Raw genomic sequence first — 17,090 nt, forward strand, 5'->3', positions numbered from 1 at the left:
GATCTCTCAGGTCTCTTCTGGCTCTAAAACTACCAATCAGCAGTCCTAAGCAACGTGGCTTCTGAGAGATGGCTATAGATGACTCAGCTGTGGGTATAACCCAAAGGACACACTGACCTTGAAATCTGTGCCAATCTTTCCCCTTTCCCCTTGAAGGGATGAGTCCCTAGCATTGGCTTGATGCCATCTGGCTGTTCTCATATTTCACTTTGTGTCTTGTCACAGAAGCTAAGCATGTGACAGACAAAAGGGGATCTTCCTTCTGCCACTGTCAATTAGGAGGAGACCCACAAAGATGTGCCATCTGAGCAATGGGCCAGCAAGTAGCCCAGCCTGTGGCTTGGGGATGACAACCAGGCAGGGCAGTGCTGAATCAAACTGCAGGGATATGGGAAGGGTATGGGAAGGAGAGAGGGGCCCTGCTGGCCCCTGTCCCAGAGGAATTATAGGAGCTTAGTGTAGATTGCCCTTTCGTTCTGAATGATTTCTTCAGTGCTGGGAGAAAATAGAGTCTGGCAACTCTCCTAAGACTACAATGTGTAGAGTAGGTGTCAATCTCCGTTAGTGGGAAGTTCCCTATATACCTATAAGAACATGAATCATAAGATTATGACCATAACTCTGGATTTTTTGAGCCTCAGTTTCCTCTTCCATAAAATGAAGGCACTAGATTATTCCAGATAATAGCACAATAGCAGATAGGGTGCTAGACTTGGGGTCAGGACCTGGGTTCAAATCTGGCCTCAGACACTTAGCTGTGTGACCTTGGGCAAGTCACTTTACCTCCTTGGGCCTCAATTTCCCCATCTATAAAATTAGGAAATTGGACTATTTGGCCTCTGAGTTCTCTTACTCTTCTAGCTCAAGATCTGTGCTCCTACAACCCTATGAGCCAAATCTCTGATGAGACCCTTTGCATTATCTGCCCTGAAAATATTTGACAGTAGAATGAAATAGCAGTCTCTCATATTCACATGCATGAACTCATCTCACTCCCTGTGAGATACTCGGAGCAGATATTATTTTCCCATTTTATAGAAGGGGAAGCTGAGACCCCGGGGACAGTATGTCACCTGTCAATAGTCCAAGCAGGGAATAGAACCGTGTTACCATAGGATTTAGAGCAGGAAGTTACTTTTTGAGCTCATCTGATCTAATCCTCTCATTTTACAGATGAGGAAACTGAGGCCCAGAGAGTGTAAATACTTACCCAAGGTCCAACATGAAGAGCTAAGATTTGAATCCCTGCTATCAGCTCCAGCACCCTTGCTTCCTCCTGACTGCCAGCCCAGAGTTCCTTCCCAATCTTCTCTAGCATCAGGGGCTCTGTCCAAAGGGTTCTGCAATGGATCAGAGTTCAGAGGAGGGTGTCTTTGTTGTTACTGCCAACAAGAGCATTCACATTTAGCTCTCCCCTCTGGAATGTGTACTGTCCTACAAAGCAACTTCTGAACAAACCACAAAGAGAGACCTTGGCCTGGGTCTCCATCTATGCAGCTTGGAGTCAAGGTCTGAGCCTTCTGGACAGAGGCTCTGGGAACTGGCCAGGACTGGGCTGAAGGTTGAGCCAATGTGGACTTCATTAGAGTGCAAAACATTAGCTGCCCCTAACCCCCCAGAGTTGTGGTGAAGCTCAGAGGAGACAGACACTTTGGAAACCTTCAGACTTAAGGCTTTAAGTGACCCAAGACTTTTGGGACACCTTGTGTAACTATCAGTAGTGATGACCATGGGTTTTGTCATATGGGTCTGGGCATGTGATTTCTTTCACTGGTGTGGGGAATTCCCAGTGTAGAACACATTCTGCAAATACCAATTCATAGCATTAAAGCTTCCTGGAGGACCAAGAAGTTAAGGACTATGTTGCCTGCTAGCCATAGGGCTGGCCCTCTGTCTACTACCCAAGGAGATCTTTCTCTATTAGGAGCTACTGGGAACAAAATCATCCAAGACCTGCTAGCCACCCTTCTGGGGATCAATAATGAAAAAAAATTCCTTGCAAAATTAAACAAAGTGATATCTCCAAAGACAATAGAATGGTAGTGCTCAAAGAGATCTTCAAGGTCACAAGAGTACAGTCTTAGTACTGCCAGGGACCTTGGAAGACATCTAGTCCAACCCCAGCATCTTGCAGATATAGAACCCAAGACTCAGAGCATTGAAATGACTTGTGTAAGGTCACACAAGCAGCAGGCACCAGCTGTTGGACTGGAATCCAGGTCCTCTACCTCCAAATACATCCATCTTTCCCTTTCCACTGCACCATGCTACCTAGTCAAACTAACCCCCTCATCTTATAGAGGAGGATGCTGAAATCCAGAAAAGAGTGGATCTTCTGAGGTCACAAAGCTCATGGGAAGGCACTAGAAGCTGTTTCCTGAATTCTGCCTCAGTGCTTTTCCCAAGTATCCAACCTCAGGCAAAGAACTGCTCTCTAGAAAAGAGAAGAGTGCTGTCAGCTATCTTTCTCAATTAGAGGCATCAACATTGTCATGGAGGAAGGAGAAGGACAGGGGAGAGACCCACCTTGTGGGAGGGCCCATCCTTTCCCCATCCCACCAGCAAATGGATTCCTGGTCAGAAACCCCACAAGGGAAAGCAGCATTTGCTATTCAGCTCTGGCACTGTACTAACACACTGAGAAGTAAAACAGCTTGGCACTTCACATACTTGTAACAGGGTCAGCTAATGAAAATAACAAGAAGATAAATTATTCCAGGAAAAGAATGATTTTCCTGATTTGAGTAAAGAAATGTAGCAGTCCTGGGAGACCTTCTCCGTGTCCAAGTGGGTGTCAGATGAGAAGAATGGGTCTATTATGTATACTGTGCTTCCAAGATGGCACTTGGGGCCAAAGGAACCTGGGGCTGTGGCAGGGCTGGAAGATTTTATTTCCTCATCTACACGGCCTCATGCACAGCAGGGCCTGCTACTCTTAGATGAAGGTCATGCTCCTGACCCACCATCAAAAGGATGCTTGCTTTTTGAATTGCCATTCTAACCATGGGAATGGCCTGTGCTGAGCCATTTTGTGTGTGTCTCTCTCTTTCTCTCTCTCTCATTCTCTCTCTCTATCTCTGTGTCTCTCTCTACCTCCCTCTGTCTGTCTCTCTCTCTCTATCTCTCTCTCTCTATCTGTGTCTCTGTCTCTGTCTGTCTCTGTCTGTCTCTCTCTTTTTCTCGGTCTCATCTAGTGTTCTTAATGAACAGCCATGTGAAATTTGAATGGATGTGCCGAAATCGAGGGTGTCATTAATGGCTATGACTAACTGGCCCACTGGGTGAACCAATTCATGACTTTGGCCTCACTGGCAACATATTCTGCCCAAATGAGCTAACCTTGCACCTCTTAAGACAGTTCAGAGATATACTCAGAATAACAGTACAGAGAGGAAAGGACACAGAGAGGAGAACAGATAGCAGAGGCCTAGGGAGGAGAGGAGAGGAGGGCAGCAGAAGGAAGGGAAGGTAAAGGGAGGATGATGAGAGTTTAGGAGAAGGCAAGAGTGCAGGGGAGGATCGGACAGGATAGGGGAGGACTAAAATTCAAGACCCTTTCGTCGTTTACATTGCTAAATGAGCTTTATTGATGCCTCTGGTTTTTCACCACACCCATGACTGCATATAGCCTTCCTCCCCGCCCCACCCCCCACACACACAGACACACACACACACACAGACACACACACAGACACACACACACACACACACACACACACACACACACACACACCCCTATCCCTCTGCCAGAATTGAATCTTGTAACAAAGAAAAGTAGTTCATCAAAGGTTAACTGCTAGAGTAACCAGAGTTAATAAGGTGTAAAACATTCTGTCCCCCCTCTCTCTGCTTAAAAGACCATGATGCATTTCAGTATCCCTTCTCTGGAAACAATAATGGTGATTACAGTTACTCAGAGTTTGGCTTCCTTTTGGTGTTTGTGGACTGGTCTGGGCTGAGCTGGGCTGGGTTGGGCTACATTGAACTGGGCATGACTAGCTGGGCTGGCCTGGGCTGGGCTGGGCTGAACTGGACTGGAATGGACTAGGCTGGGTTGGGCTGTTCCACAGCCTGAAATAGTTTTGTTTCATTCAAACCCCTAGAGATTACAGCTAATCATATTTCCCATTTTATGTGACTTAATTTAGCACAGGCTATGAGGATGTTGAGTAGGAGAAGGGTTTGTGGGGCAGATAATACCCAGAGCTCCAACTCATCTTCAATCTCCCCAGTTGATCTCACCCAGTCCACACAATCCTCTGCCTGTGGAAGCTTCCCCTACACCCAGCATGAGTCCAGGCCCGCAGGGGTCAAGGTTGGCTTGGCTTGCTCAAAGTTAGTCGTGTAGGTAATGCTCTAGGTAATGCTCTAGGATGCCATTGGCTTCTCTTTGTCCGCGTAAGTAGAAATGTAGCTCATCATCTCCCACCTCTTCCCCCACTTCCATTAGGTTGGTAGACTCCTTGAGGGCAGAGATCCTGGCTTAATCCATGTTCTGTCTCCTTCAGTTCCCAATATGGGGGTTCTCTAAATGCAATGCAGTTTAAATGCTTGTTCAGTGAATGAATGAGATCATATTGTCCCTTTCGACACTATACTCATTTTGTTTATTTTTTTCCATTAATCAATAAATATTTCTCTACAGATCCATGATCAAGACCCTAAGTTAAGCCACCTCTCCTTCTCCCTCTCTCTTTTTCCCATCTCCTTTTCTTTTCTCCTCTCCCTCTTGTCCTTTTCTGGTGCCTTACTCTTCTTGTGCTCCCTGGGAAGGACTGGAGCTCCCTCATTCCTTTACCCCAGGAGGGCTCTTAAGATTTAAGGCGGGTAGGTAGCAAAATGGATAAAGTGATTAGGCCAGCAGTCAGAAAAATCTGAATTCTAACGTGACCTTAGACATTTACTAATTGTGGGACCTTGGACAACTCTGTCTGCCTCAGTTTCTTCAACTATAAAATGAAGATGATAATAATAGTACCTACCTCAAAGAGTTGTTGCGAGGATCAAATGAGATAGTATTTGTAAAGCACTTAGCACAGCCTGGCACATAGTAGGTGCTTAATAAATACTTGTTCCCTAGAGGGGGGTGTTTTTCGGAAAATCCTGTGAGTTTTTGCTCGCATTATCCTCATTTGGAAAAACATCTAGTTTGACAAACAGGAAATAGTAACTTTTAATTATTGGATCATTTATCAGATTTCCCCCACAGTTCTCTTCCCTGCACAAACATATATGTCTCCTAGAACCATAGAATGTCAGAGCTAGAAGCAATCTTAAAACGATTCATTTTACAAAGAACTAGAGAGCCCAGGAGACAGACAGTCTGACATCTCCCCTGCCTTTCACAGGCAAACTTCTAGAAAATGCTGGCCAGACTTGGCCAGCCCCACTTTCTCACCTACCACTCCCCTCTCAACTCTGGCTTCCGATTTCATTACTCAACTGAAACTGTACTCTCCATGGTTAGCCACAATCTATCTCATTGTCAAGTTCAATGGTCTGACTAGTCCCTACTTCTACATCCTGTCCTTGTCTGGTTGTCATGGCCCTGCCCTCTCCTGCTTCTTCTCCTCCTCCTCTCTGGTCTCCTTCTCAGTCTCCTTGACTATATCCTCATCCGTGTCCTGTCTCTTAGGTTGTTACTATTGAGTTGATTCAGTCATGTCTGAATCTCCATGACCCCATTTGGGGTTTTCTTGGTAAAGACGCTGGAATGGTTTGTCGTTTCCTTCTCCAGCTCATTTTACAGATGAGAAAACTGAAGCCAAGAGGGCTAAGTGACTTGCCCAGTTCACACAGATAGTAAGTGTCTAAGGCTAGATGGGAACTCAGGTCCTCCTGACTCCAGGGCCGATGCTCTATCCACTTAGGTACCTTCTGCCCCTTACATGGGGATATAACTCAGGGCTTCTCTTGGAATGTTCAGGGAGAACTAGCACCTCTGGTGGAAGGGCTTGCTGAGCCCTTTTTTAGGGCTGCTCATCCATCTTTGGTGTTCCCCTCTCCCCCAACTTTCACCTGTGACTCCAAAAAGCTGTAGTATGAGCAGTGACCACACCCACTAAAACCATCTTAGCAGTTAGACTACACCAGCTTAAGGGAAACCAATAGACTTTAAATCCATCGATGAGTTAGGGGGTTGTCTACTCCAAGCATGTGAAGACTTCCCCCAGCAGAATGGGTGGATGGAAGCAGTATCTCCCAACAATGACACCATGAAGGTGACTGAAGCAGGTGCTGTGGAACCCTTAGAGTTTGGTCAGACGTCGAAGACACCAAAGTCATCCACTGCACCCTGGGCTGTTACTGAACATCTTGACTTTTATTCTACTGGACTTTGATGACTCTAGAAGAGAGTGAGGCTGATGCCTTGTGCAACTCTGCCTCACTTAAATCCAATTCACAAGCAAGTTAAGACATCACCCATGATGTCACTGGTCTTCTTCAAAAATGAAGGACTAACAATGACATTTTCTCTCATCAGCTTCCCAGCACCCTTGGATTCAATCAGCCTTGCTATGTAGTTGACTCTCAGATCTGTCCATCCCAAACCTTGTTCCTGAACACAAGAGCCACATCACCAATAGCTTACTAGACAATTGTCCTCTTCATGTCCCTTAGACATCTGAAACTCAACTTATTCAAAACAGAACTAATTCTTTCTCCTCAGCCCCACACCCAATTTCCCTGTCTCTGTCCAGGGTAGCACTAACCTCCCAGTCAGTCACATTCACAAGTTTGGCATCATCCATGATTCCTCCCTCTCTTCTTTAACATTTGTCAGGTCTCATCGTTTCTCACATTCACCTCTTTCTCTCTACTTGCACTGCTATCATCCTATTTCAAGCCCTCATCCTTTTGCCTAGACAAAATCCTTCTAGTTGGACTCCCCATCATGTAGCCTCTCTCCCTTTCAATCCATTCTCCAAAGAACTATCAGAGGGATTTTCCTCAAGTGCAGATCTGATCATGTCATTCCTCTCCTCAAGAAGTTTTAATGGCTCCCTATTGCCTTTAGGAGAAATTTAAAATTCCTATTTGACTTTCAAAGCCTTCCATGATCTGGCTCCAGTTCATCCTTCTAGACATATTTCACATTACTCTTTGCCATGTTCTTTGCATTCCAGCTGAACTGATATATTTGATTTTTCCCATACACAGCACATTCCATCCCTCACCCCCATGTTTGGAATATACACCTTCTTCACCTTTGCTTCTTAGAATCCCTAACTTTCTTCAAGGCTCACCTGAAACTCAAATGACTTCTTTCAGGAAGCTTTTCCTGGATAGTGGCCACCCCATCCTACCAGAAACTGCTTTATATATGCTTTGTATGTAGTCTGTATTTAATTGTGTGTCTGTGTGTGTGTGTGCATGTGTAATCTTGCCCCAATAGAAAGTGAGATTTTTGAGGGTGTTTTGTTTTTGTCTCTGTAAACCCAGAGCCTAGCACAATGCCTGGCACATAGTAGCTGCTTAATAAGTGTTTATTGAATGAGTGTGTGAATGAATGAATGAGTGAATGAATGAATAACAGGGCATGACCCCCCTCCATAATATCTATGAATAAATGATGTGTCTGTTACCCTAGACTGTTTGTTGTGATGAGAGTCTATAGAACTTGGATAGAGCTCTGATGTGCAAGGGGACAGTCGAGCAAGGGCTCATTACAGTTATTAGGGTAAAATACTGCATCCCTCAGTAAAGCATAAGCCCCTTACATAATCAAAGTCCTGTCTCCAGCTCCTCATTACCACATCCACCTTTCATTATAATATTCACTCTTTCGTTAATTAATTAATCAGAGTTGATTGCTGCCCATTAGGAACACCCACTCTTCTAAGGACATATAAGTATCAAGAAGTCATTTGAGAGGACCACTCACCCCTTATTAATTATCTGCTAGCAATAATTAATAAAATGATTAATTACCCAGTAAAAAAAAAATATAAGCCCCTTGAAGGCAGGAATTATTTCAAACACAAAAGACAACAACCAAAACCAAACTGAAGCTATGTCATTTTTGACCTTGTATCCCAGCATCTAGCACAGGGCTTGGCACATGACAATAGGAAACATTTACACAACATCTCTATGTGCCAAGCCCATAGCCTTTGAGCACTTTACAGTGATTATCCCATCTGATCTTCACAACAGCCCTGGGAGGTAGGTGCTGTTATTATCCCTATTTCACAGATATGGAAACTGAAGCAGGCAGAGATTAAGTGACAAGATCCCACAGCTAGTAAGTATCTGAGGCTGGAACGGAACTCAGGGCTTCCTGTAATGACAAGTCTTGTGTTCTACTTCACCACCTAACTGCCTCATAGTAAGCACTTCATGCATACTTGTTGAGTTGAATAAGGATAACAGCAAGCACTCATACTTTTCTGTTTTCCTCAGTTCTGAGAGATGGCATTACATTAGCAATAGAGAGTCATCTGAGAATGAGGAAGACCTGGGTTCAAGTTGTACCTCTGACAATACGTAACCCCTTAACAAACTGGATAACTCTCTAAGACTAGAAATTGCATGAGAATATTCATTTGTATTAGAAGAGGAAGTTTTCTATCTGAGAATTCTCTTGATCAATGAAATCATGGGTCTGATTCAAAAAGAAATCCCTCATATGTCTAGCACACAGCCTAGTACTTTGTAGGTGCTTAATAATTGTTGGATTCAATTGAATTTAAATAGCTATTGAAGTAAACTCAGCTTCTCTCTAAGGAGCCCCAGGGCCAAAGCTTTCCTGGATGCCAGGTCCTGTGTTCTCCTAAACTGCTTCCCTTAGTGAGCAGCCCCAGCAAATCAGACAGCACACTGATGCTCTGCCACCATCATCCTGGTCTCCCCAGATTCCCTGAGGAAGCTCTGTGTGGGTTTGATTGATCACCAGCTTCTCTGCCTTTTAAATGTCAAAACTCGGAGGCTGCTGCTGCGGCTGCAGCTGCTGCTGCTGCTGCTACTGGAGAGAAGACAATCATGGGGTGGGGTGAGGTTCCTGAGCATCCTCAGCCTTCACCTCCCTCACAGTGCTCTTCCCCTCTATTTTCCTGCATCATTCTAAAGCCTGCTTATCATTTTATCCTTTTCTTAAAGTCCAATTTTTTCCCAAAAATAGTCCTTGCTAGGGTTGGTCCACGTGCCATGCAGTCCCCTGCTTCTCCCTGGCTCACATATTCATTCAGATTTGTCACTGATTAAAAAAATATATAAAACTTTCAAATTAAATGCAGAGCTGTAACTAGGAATCAATCCTGCAGTTAGGGGGTAGGGGTGGTACTGACAACATATGGCACACATATGATAGCTTGTCCCCTTCCTGTCTCAGTGATGCCCGCTGACCCCTTGGCCCCCTTCTTTGCCCTCTCATCCAGGGCCTCCATGGAGACATGAGATAGTGGAAAACTGTAAGCTATGAAGATAGTCTCTGAACCACTGCAGAGAGGAAGCTTCCCACCCCATCCCACCCCACCCCTAGATGTGCAAATCCCCAGTTTCACTGTCCTAATTATCTTCCCCATCTCTGATTAAGTGCCTACTTTGACCTGGAGCTATGGGGAGAGATTCACAAAAATAGAGTCCTTGATCTCAAGGAGCATCGAATGCAACCAACATTTATTAAGCACCTACTGTGTACAGAGTTAGATCCTGGGAAGATACAAAGATAAATGAAGACAGCTACTGCACTCCAATAAAGTATAGTCTAAACACTGGCAGTCCAAAAGAATAAATGCTACGTACAAAGAGTGTATTTGTATACTAACCCAAAGGTTGACTGGCCTGTCTGCTGCAGTGGAGCTGATAACAATTCATGCTTATGTTGTGTTTTGTGAAGAAGGAAGAAGCATGTATTGTGTTCTTACTGTTTACAAAGCACTTCAATATGTGCTACAGATCCATAAAGAAAAAAAACTCTCAAGCCCTAATAGGGAAAGGGAAACATATATGTGACTGTTGAGCTGCAGGGAGAATGGCAAAACCTAGGGGTCTTTAAGCTGCATTGATGTTTGCCCTCCAGAGTAAGGGGGTGCTATAGGGGACCCACCCACCATCATTGAAAAGAGGGAAGTGGGCCCATGAGTTGAAGTGGAGAAAGGATCCTGGCTTTCCTCTAGCAGGAATAGTGATGAAGAGGAAGGGGAAAGGAGATCAGCATCTGGCCAGGAGAAGAAAAGGAGAAGGAGGCATTGGCAGGAAAGTAGGGGTTAGGATGGGGACCCCGTTTGTAGTTTGCTTGGGCAGGGAGGGAGGGCCTAATGGCTCTGGTGGGTGTAGTGAGTGGAGCAATGGGACCTAGTTTCTGCCCTTCAATAGCTCTCCATACCTCTGCCTGAATTTGACCATTAGAGCTTCATTCCTTTGGATCTTCAGGAGTACTCAATTAAAATACAAAACACTCCCCCACCCCCAAGATGAGTAAAGTATTATGTCAGTAATAAGTGTATGGATATATAGCAGGATTTTGGGGCCAGGTTAGCTGAAGGAAAGGGGCACAGGCTAGAGGAGGAATCTAGGGGGTAAAGAAACAGTGGTAGTGGGGAAGAATGGGGAGCCATTTGAAGAAACCTCACAGGTTCCGTTCTGGGTGAAGGAACAGCTTAACTAAGGTCCTGGGCCTTCCTGAGACTGCCCTTGTGGGAATGTATTGCTAAATGACGTTGGGCCCCTGTCTGGATGTGGAGGGAGGCAAAGTATAGACAGAAGCGATACCCTCGCTCATTCTCCCTCACTCATCCTAGAATCAATATAAGGCTGGAAGAGCCTCACGGGCAGCCTCCTCCACACTCAACTAAGGAACCCTGAGCTTTAAACAAAGTGATGCTTTTAGTGGTCAGAAGGATGAATAAATTTGACCGTAAGTAACGAATAATGCTAATAGCTTTGCTGTCTTCATAGCCTGTGGCTGCCTTTGACCTTGGTGTGAACGTCCAGGGTAGTACATTTTCTTCACAGGGATTGTATGGAGATCACTGTATTGAGGAGGGCAAGGGTATTTAGAGACCCTGTGGTCAAATTCTCTCACTTTACAAGGGAAATATGCTCAGAGAGGTTAAGATATTTATCCAAGGTGACACCACTAATTAGTAGCAGCATCAGAATTCAAACCCAGATCTCTGATTTCAAATCCAGTCTCTTTTCCCGCTAGATGATTGTCTCTTACACGAGGGAACAGGAAGCACCAAGGAAGGGGAGGTGGGAGCCTCTTTTTTGCTCAGCATTACAAAGACTCCTGGAAAAAGGGGGGAAACCACGAGTTATTAAAATGATGGGAGAGAGACCAGATGGTGATTTGAATGAATACGTGGCTCAGAAAGGGAGACCTAGAGAGGATTTGATGATGGGGAGACAGAAAAGGCTTTACAAAAATTAACATTCATAAATCATTTCTTTCTAGAGGCTTTGAGATTAATGGAATCATAGCTCCAAAGTCAGAAGAGTCTTTTGAAATTGAGTTCCACTCTTACAATTTACAGAGGATGAAACCATGCCTCAGACTGGGAAGTGAGTTGCCCAAGGTCACACAGCTAGTTAGTGACAGAATAGGGTCAAGAGCTCAACTCTCTAAATCCAGTTTACTTTTTCAAAATGTTTTATTGATGCCTTTAAAAAAATTGCTATTACTTCCCTATAACTCTCCCTGTCTCTCCTCTCTGTCTTAGTCTCTTGTCTCTCTCTATCCCTCTCTGTCTGTATCTACCTGTCTGTCTCTCTGTCTCTGTCTCTTTGTGTCTGTGTTTCTCTGTCTCTTTCTCTCTCTGTGTCAGATAAACCAGTACTTTGTCCTTGCCTGACAACATATACCTCATTCCACACGAGTAGTCCACCACCTCTCTACCAAGTAGCAGTGACAGCTTTGCCATCTGGGAGGCAACATCAGAGAGTGAATAAATTGCTAGACTTTGGAGTCAAGAAGGGCCGGCTTCATACCTCGCTTCACACACTCACTAGTTGTAAATGGGCAAATCACTTAATTTCCCATCTATAAGATGAGACATCTAGGGTCCCTTCCAGTCAACGCCTCTGTGCTTCTCCAAAGTCTCCATTGGCATCTGCACTGGTTGGCATCCTCAGGCTTTCCCAGGCTCCCTTCCTTTCTGTTATTGTGGTCATAGTGTCCATGATTCTCTGGCTTTGGCTCACTGTGCTCAGCATCAGTTCCTGCCTGTCTTCTCTAGAGATCAGTCCAAAGTGCTGGTAGGAGGAAGATGCTGCAGGGGCCGGGGTGGAGGGGTGGGGGGGAGCCTCTCTGGGGCACTTTGCACATGCTCAAAAGACCAGACACAAATCTCTGCCATGCCATGGTTTGTCCCATGCTCACCCACACTGGTGAGTCACACTATGTTAGCAGAAGGGGGCAAGGTTGCCTCTGTCTGATCCCCACTGAGGAAAGGGGCTGCCTCGGGCTTCAGCTGGTCTCTTTTGCCAGTACACCTCCATCTCTGTTATCATTGAGGGTCTTCATCTTCCCGCCTCCAGGTTATTTCTGGCTGCTTCTTTCCCATGGGCTCAGCATCATCTGTTCCTAGCATCTGATCCACAGCAAGAGACAGGCTAATCCAGGGCTAAATCACTCCCTGGCAGGTAAAGATCTAACCTGAGCCTCTAATCTGAGCACACAGCAGTGCTGATGGTAGGGAGAGAACAAGAGAGGTTACAGGCAACTCTCAGTTATCCATAAAGACAAAGCAGGGGACCATAGGACCAATAACCCCCAAACAGTGAGATGGATGGAGAGGAAGGGAAAAAGCACTTGCAATTAGCAACCATTTAGCCATTCAGACAGCGCCCAAGGACCATGGAACAGATCATCCAAAAGCCATTTATGGTGGGTTTTATAAATTGGGATGAGAGGTAAATAAATTTGATTTCTACCATCTGTGAATCCTAAAATGAAGCTCATCCATTTAAACCTGGAAGGAACCTCCAAAGTTATCTACCCCAACCCCTTCATTGGCTAGTGAGGCACAGAGGCTAAGTGATTTACCCAAAATCACTCAATAGCAAGAACTGAAGCCAGATCTCCCTTACTCCAACTTCAGTTTCCTATTTGCTACGTTACACTCCCTCTCAAGGTTCTCCTCATTCTAGTCCTTTCCTGTGGGAAGGGCCCTGTCTACCTAACTTATCCTCTGATCTTTTGTCTCTGAAACAACTCCCCAAACAAATATCCCTTTGGGTTCTTCTGGGCTTGACTGCTAAGTAGAGTTTTAAAAGAGGGAAAAAACACAAAATGACCCTTGAATTCATGAAACATACTAAGGACCTCACTGGGCTTCCTAAACTCTTTTCTTTCACTGACCCTGCTTGGGGAACCTTAGTCTTGGGAGTCAGCCCCAATCTACTGTGAGACTTGGCATCATCTGGTGGTCAAATCCTCTAGTCCTAAAAGAAGCTTTAAAGATTTGGAACTGCAAGAGACCTCAGAGGCATCTAAGCAAACAACCCTGTTTTACAGAGGGGGAAACTTCCCCAAGATCACACCATCAGAAATATGGCAGAATTTGAATTCAGATCCCATGACTCCAAGTTGGCTTTTTCTTCTGAACCAAGACACCTTTCCTCTGCATCTGCACTGACACTTGACTCCCAAATGAAGGGAAGATGAGTTGTCCCAAGTTTGAGAAAAATAGAACTTGAACTCAGATCTTCTGAATCCAAGGTCAGCACTCTTTCTTTAATTTTTTAAAAAAAAGTTTTATTAATGATTTGCATTGAATTTTTTTTACATCATGGTCATAACCCAATAGTCTACTCACAAAACTTATCTTTCTAACAAACAAAAGCAGTTAAGCTAAGTAAAGTCAAAGACACATCAACCATGTCTGACAGTGTGTACAGCATTCCACTCCCGTAGCCCACCACCTCTCTATTGAGAGGAAGGAAATCTATTTCCTTCTCAGCTGCAGTGTTCTTTCATCCTGCACACAGTCCCATTCTCCTTCCTTCCTGAGCTGATGTTTCTTCCCTTCAGCTAAGGAAGGAGGAAGGCCTCTGCTGGCTCTAACTGCGTACCACCTCCCCCTTCAACTTTCTTCTACATATAATCAGTAAAATAATCAGTGACTGGCAAATAGTCCATTGAGAATGCAAAGACCCAAGTGGGATTTATAGAAAGTACCAAGAATATTCCAGATGGTATGTGATCTCAGTGACACCTCTATAGCAATTCACCTCAGTGCTATATCAATCACCTATGTCACCAATGTTAATGCCAGTCAGATCCACACAGCAACATCTAAGGTCATCTGCACACATCCTTAAAGGCCCATTTGCCCCAAATACTTTTCTTTTCTATCTACCTGCCCTGATAGATGAAATCCATTCTCATGATTGGTCACTTCCTCCTTTTGGTGATGACCCTGTGTCTGCAGAAAGCTCCTTTCGAGACGTAAACATGCTACTGGCAAGATCATAGATTTAGGATTGGGAGGAATCTTTACCCCCTCACTTTACAGAAGAGGAAACTGAGGCCCATTACATAATATGGCTTGTGAAGAGGTAGTAGAGCCAGGACACTTTATACTATGGCATGTTGGTCCTAACAAGGACCAACACCATTTCAGCATGGGATGCTGTGAGATGAGGTCCTCTGTTACCCCAGAAAATGGAAAACAAAATGTTGGGAGAATATAATATAAAATACAGCCAGGTCTTGATTGGTAAGAAGAAAGAATCCTCTAAAATGATCCCATTATCATAGAATTCACACTTTTTCTTTGGACCAGAACCAATTACCATCTTGTACATAATTATAACTTTGAATAGTGCGGGTTTCAATATGCAAATTGGGACCTAACTGTAGATAAGATAAGTTAAAGGAGTAGGTCAGGAGCATGGGACATTGCCCAGGAAGGCACATGTCTGGGTGAGCCCACCAGCTTTAGCTAATTGTGGTGACAGTGAATGGGAAATAGGAAGATCTGATGACAGCAGGTCACCATCAAATGGGGATTGTGACTGAAGAGCTTGAGGGAGACTGACCCAGCCACTGAACTTTTCTACCATTTATTATGTGCTTACTGTATGCCAGGCACTGGGGGTACAAAGACTTAAATGAAGATACTCTTGTCCTCTTGAGAAGTTTCCATTCCACTAGGTGGGCTACAACATATAAAATTCAGTCATTTCGAGGCAATCTGTGGATGTTAGAAGGGATACTGTACTTGTCTCATCAAAGACAAAGAAAGACAGAAAAACAATATACACTAATCGTTGGCAAGTCTGGTCTTGTCTAGTCACTTGCAGCAACATCCTATCAATGACTGATGAGTCTAAGGGTGTGCTAGAAAGATCACTGATTTGGAAATGAGGACCTTCATTGGAATATTGCCTCTGCCATTCTGTGTGACCATGGACAGCTCTCTGAGCCTGTTTCCTTCTCTGCAAAATGAGTTAGACTAGATGACCCAAGTAAAGATGAATGTCTTCTTCTGTGGTGGGGGGAGGTCCTCAGTGGGCTGGCTCTTCTCCTGCCACTGATTCTTGGCCATCTCGGAGGATGTTTCTTTGTTGAAAGCTGGGATTCAGAGTAGCTCCTCAAAGTCATCTTGGGACAGTTCTACTGGAGATTCCACTAGCTCTAGACCTTGCTGTGTCACTAATTAGCTGTGTGACCTTGGGCAGGTCACTTCCCAGTCTGGGGAATGGTTTCATCCTCTGAAAATTGAAGGAGCAGAAATTAGAAGGTGTGGGTTCTATGATGGTACTGTAGGTTCAAATCCTATCTCTTGGGCTTACTACCTATATGACCTTGGGTAGGTCCCTAAATTTCCCCGGGCCTGTTTTCTCATCTGTAACATGATGAGACAATGTGGAGTTGGTGGATAAAATTCTGGACCTGGGGTCAGGAATACCCAAATTCAAATCCTGTCTCACATATGTACTAGTTCTGTGACCCTGGACAAATAATTTAACCTCTCTGGGCCTCTCTTTTCTTACCTGTAAAATAAGGGGGTTATTCTCTTCCAGCTCTAATCCACGGATTTAAAGGTCATGCCCTCAAGAGTTTTACATTATAGTCTAAGAAACAAGTGCAAATAAAATGAAGGAAGTGGAGGAGAAGAACCCTGAGAAACTGGGAAGGAGCAGGGAGGGAGGAGAGGCAGTTGCTGCTGAGAGGCCCAAGAATGAGCACTGAGAACCAGCCACAGGATCTGGTGACTGGGGATCATCGGTGACCTTGGAGAAATCCTTCTCCGAGGGACAGATGAGACAAGACTTGGTAAATAGCAAAGCACTTTACAAATGCTAGCTACTTTATAATTTATCATATTTATACATTTTCATTATGCTGAGCTGACATTATATAATAGATTTAGTGATACGGCCTCCTCTGTCATAGAAAAAGTCATTTTTGTGACTATTTGAGGACTAATCTCCTTAAACATTTCTGGAAATAAGAAATCCAATTTTGTGAATCTGCCCTGCCCTGTGGGAGGCTGCACTGTCCTCCTTATGCCCTCCCCACCCAAACCTCGGATTGTCCTTAGAAGGAGCTCAGCATCTCCTCCTCTCCCAAATCCATTCTTCTTAAATATCTGGGATCTGGGAACATGGAAGCCACAATGCCCCCTTTGTGTGAAGAAGGCTAGCCTCCCTACTCTGCCCATTCTCCAATTCATCACAAGCCTCAAGGGGATCAGAGTCCCAAACCCTGAGGAGATATTCCCCAAAGAAGATCAATAACCTGTTAACTCCCCTCCCCCCCCAAAAAAGAACAACCCAAGTCTTGGAGTTTGCTAATCTTCTCTCTGACATTTACTAGTTGTGATCCTGAGTCAATCATGGGATCTTTGTGCTTCAGTTTCCCCTTCTGTAAAATGGGGTGGGAGGATAGTAGCAGCTGCCTTTCAAGGACTGTTGGAGGACTCCAGTGAGAAGCACTTGGAAAGCTTAAAGCACCACACAAATACCAGTTACTGTGACTAAAGTTAAGTGCAATGCAGACCCCCCCAATCTTTTGCAGACCAGTGGGGGCCATGAGTTTGAAACACTGCATCCATACACTGTTGATATAAGGGATGTTACTTAGTTGTGCTAAACTGATTTTATTTCATTTCCTTTTTATAGAGGACAGAGATGGGCCT

This window comes from Notamacropus eugenii, chromosome 2 (genome assembly GCF_028372415.1).
Source record: "Notamacropus eugenii isolate mMacEug1 chromosome 2, mMacEug1.pri_v2, whole genome shotgun sequence".
Taxonomy (NCBI): Eukaryota; Metazoa; Chordata; class Mammalia; order Diprotodontia; family Macropodidae; genus Notamacropus; species Notamacropus eugenii.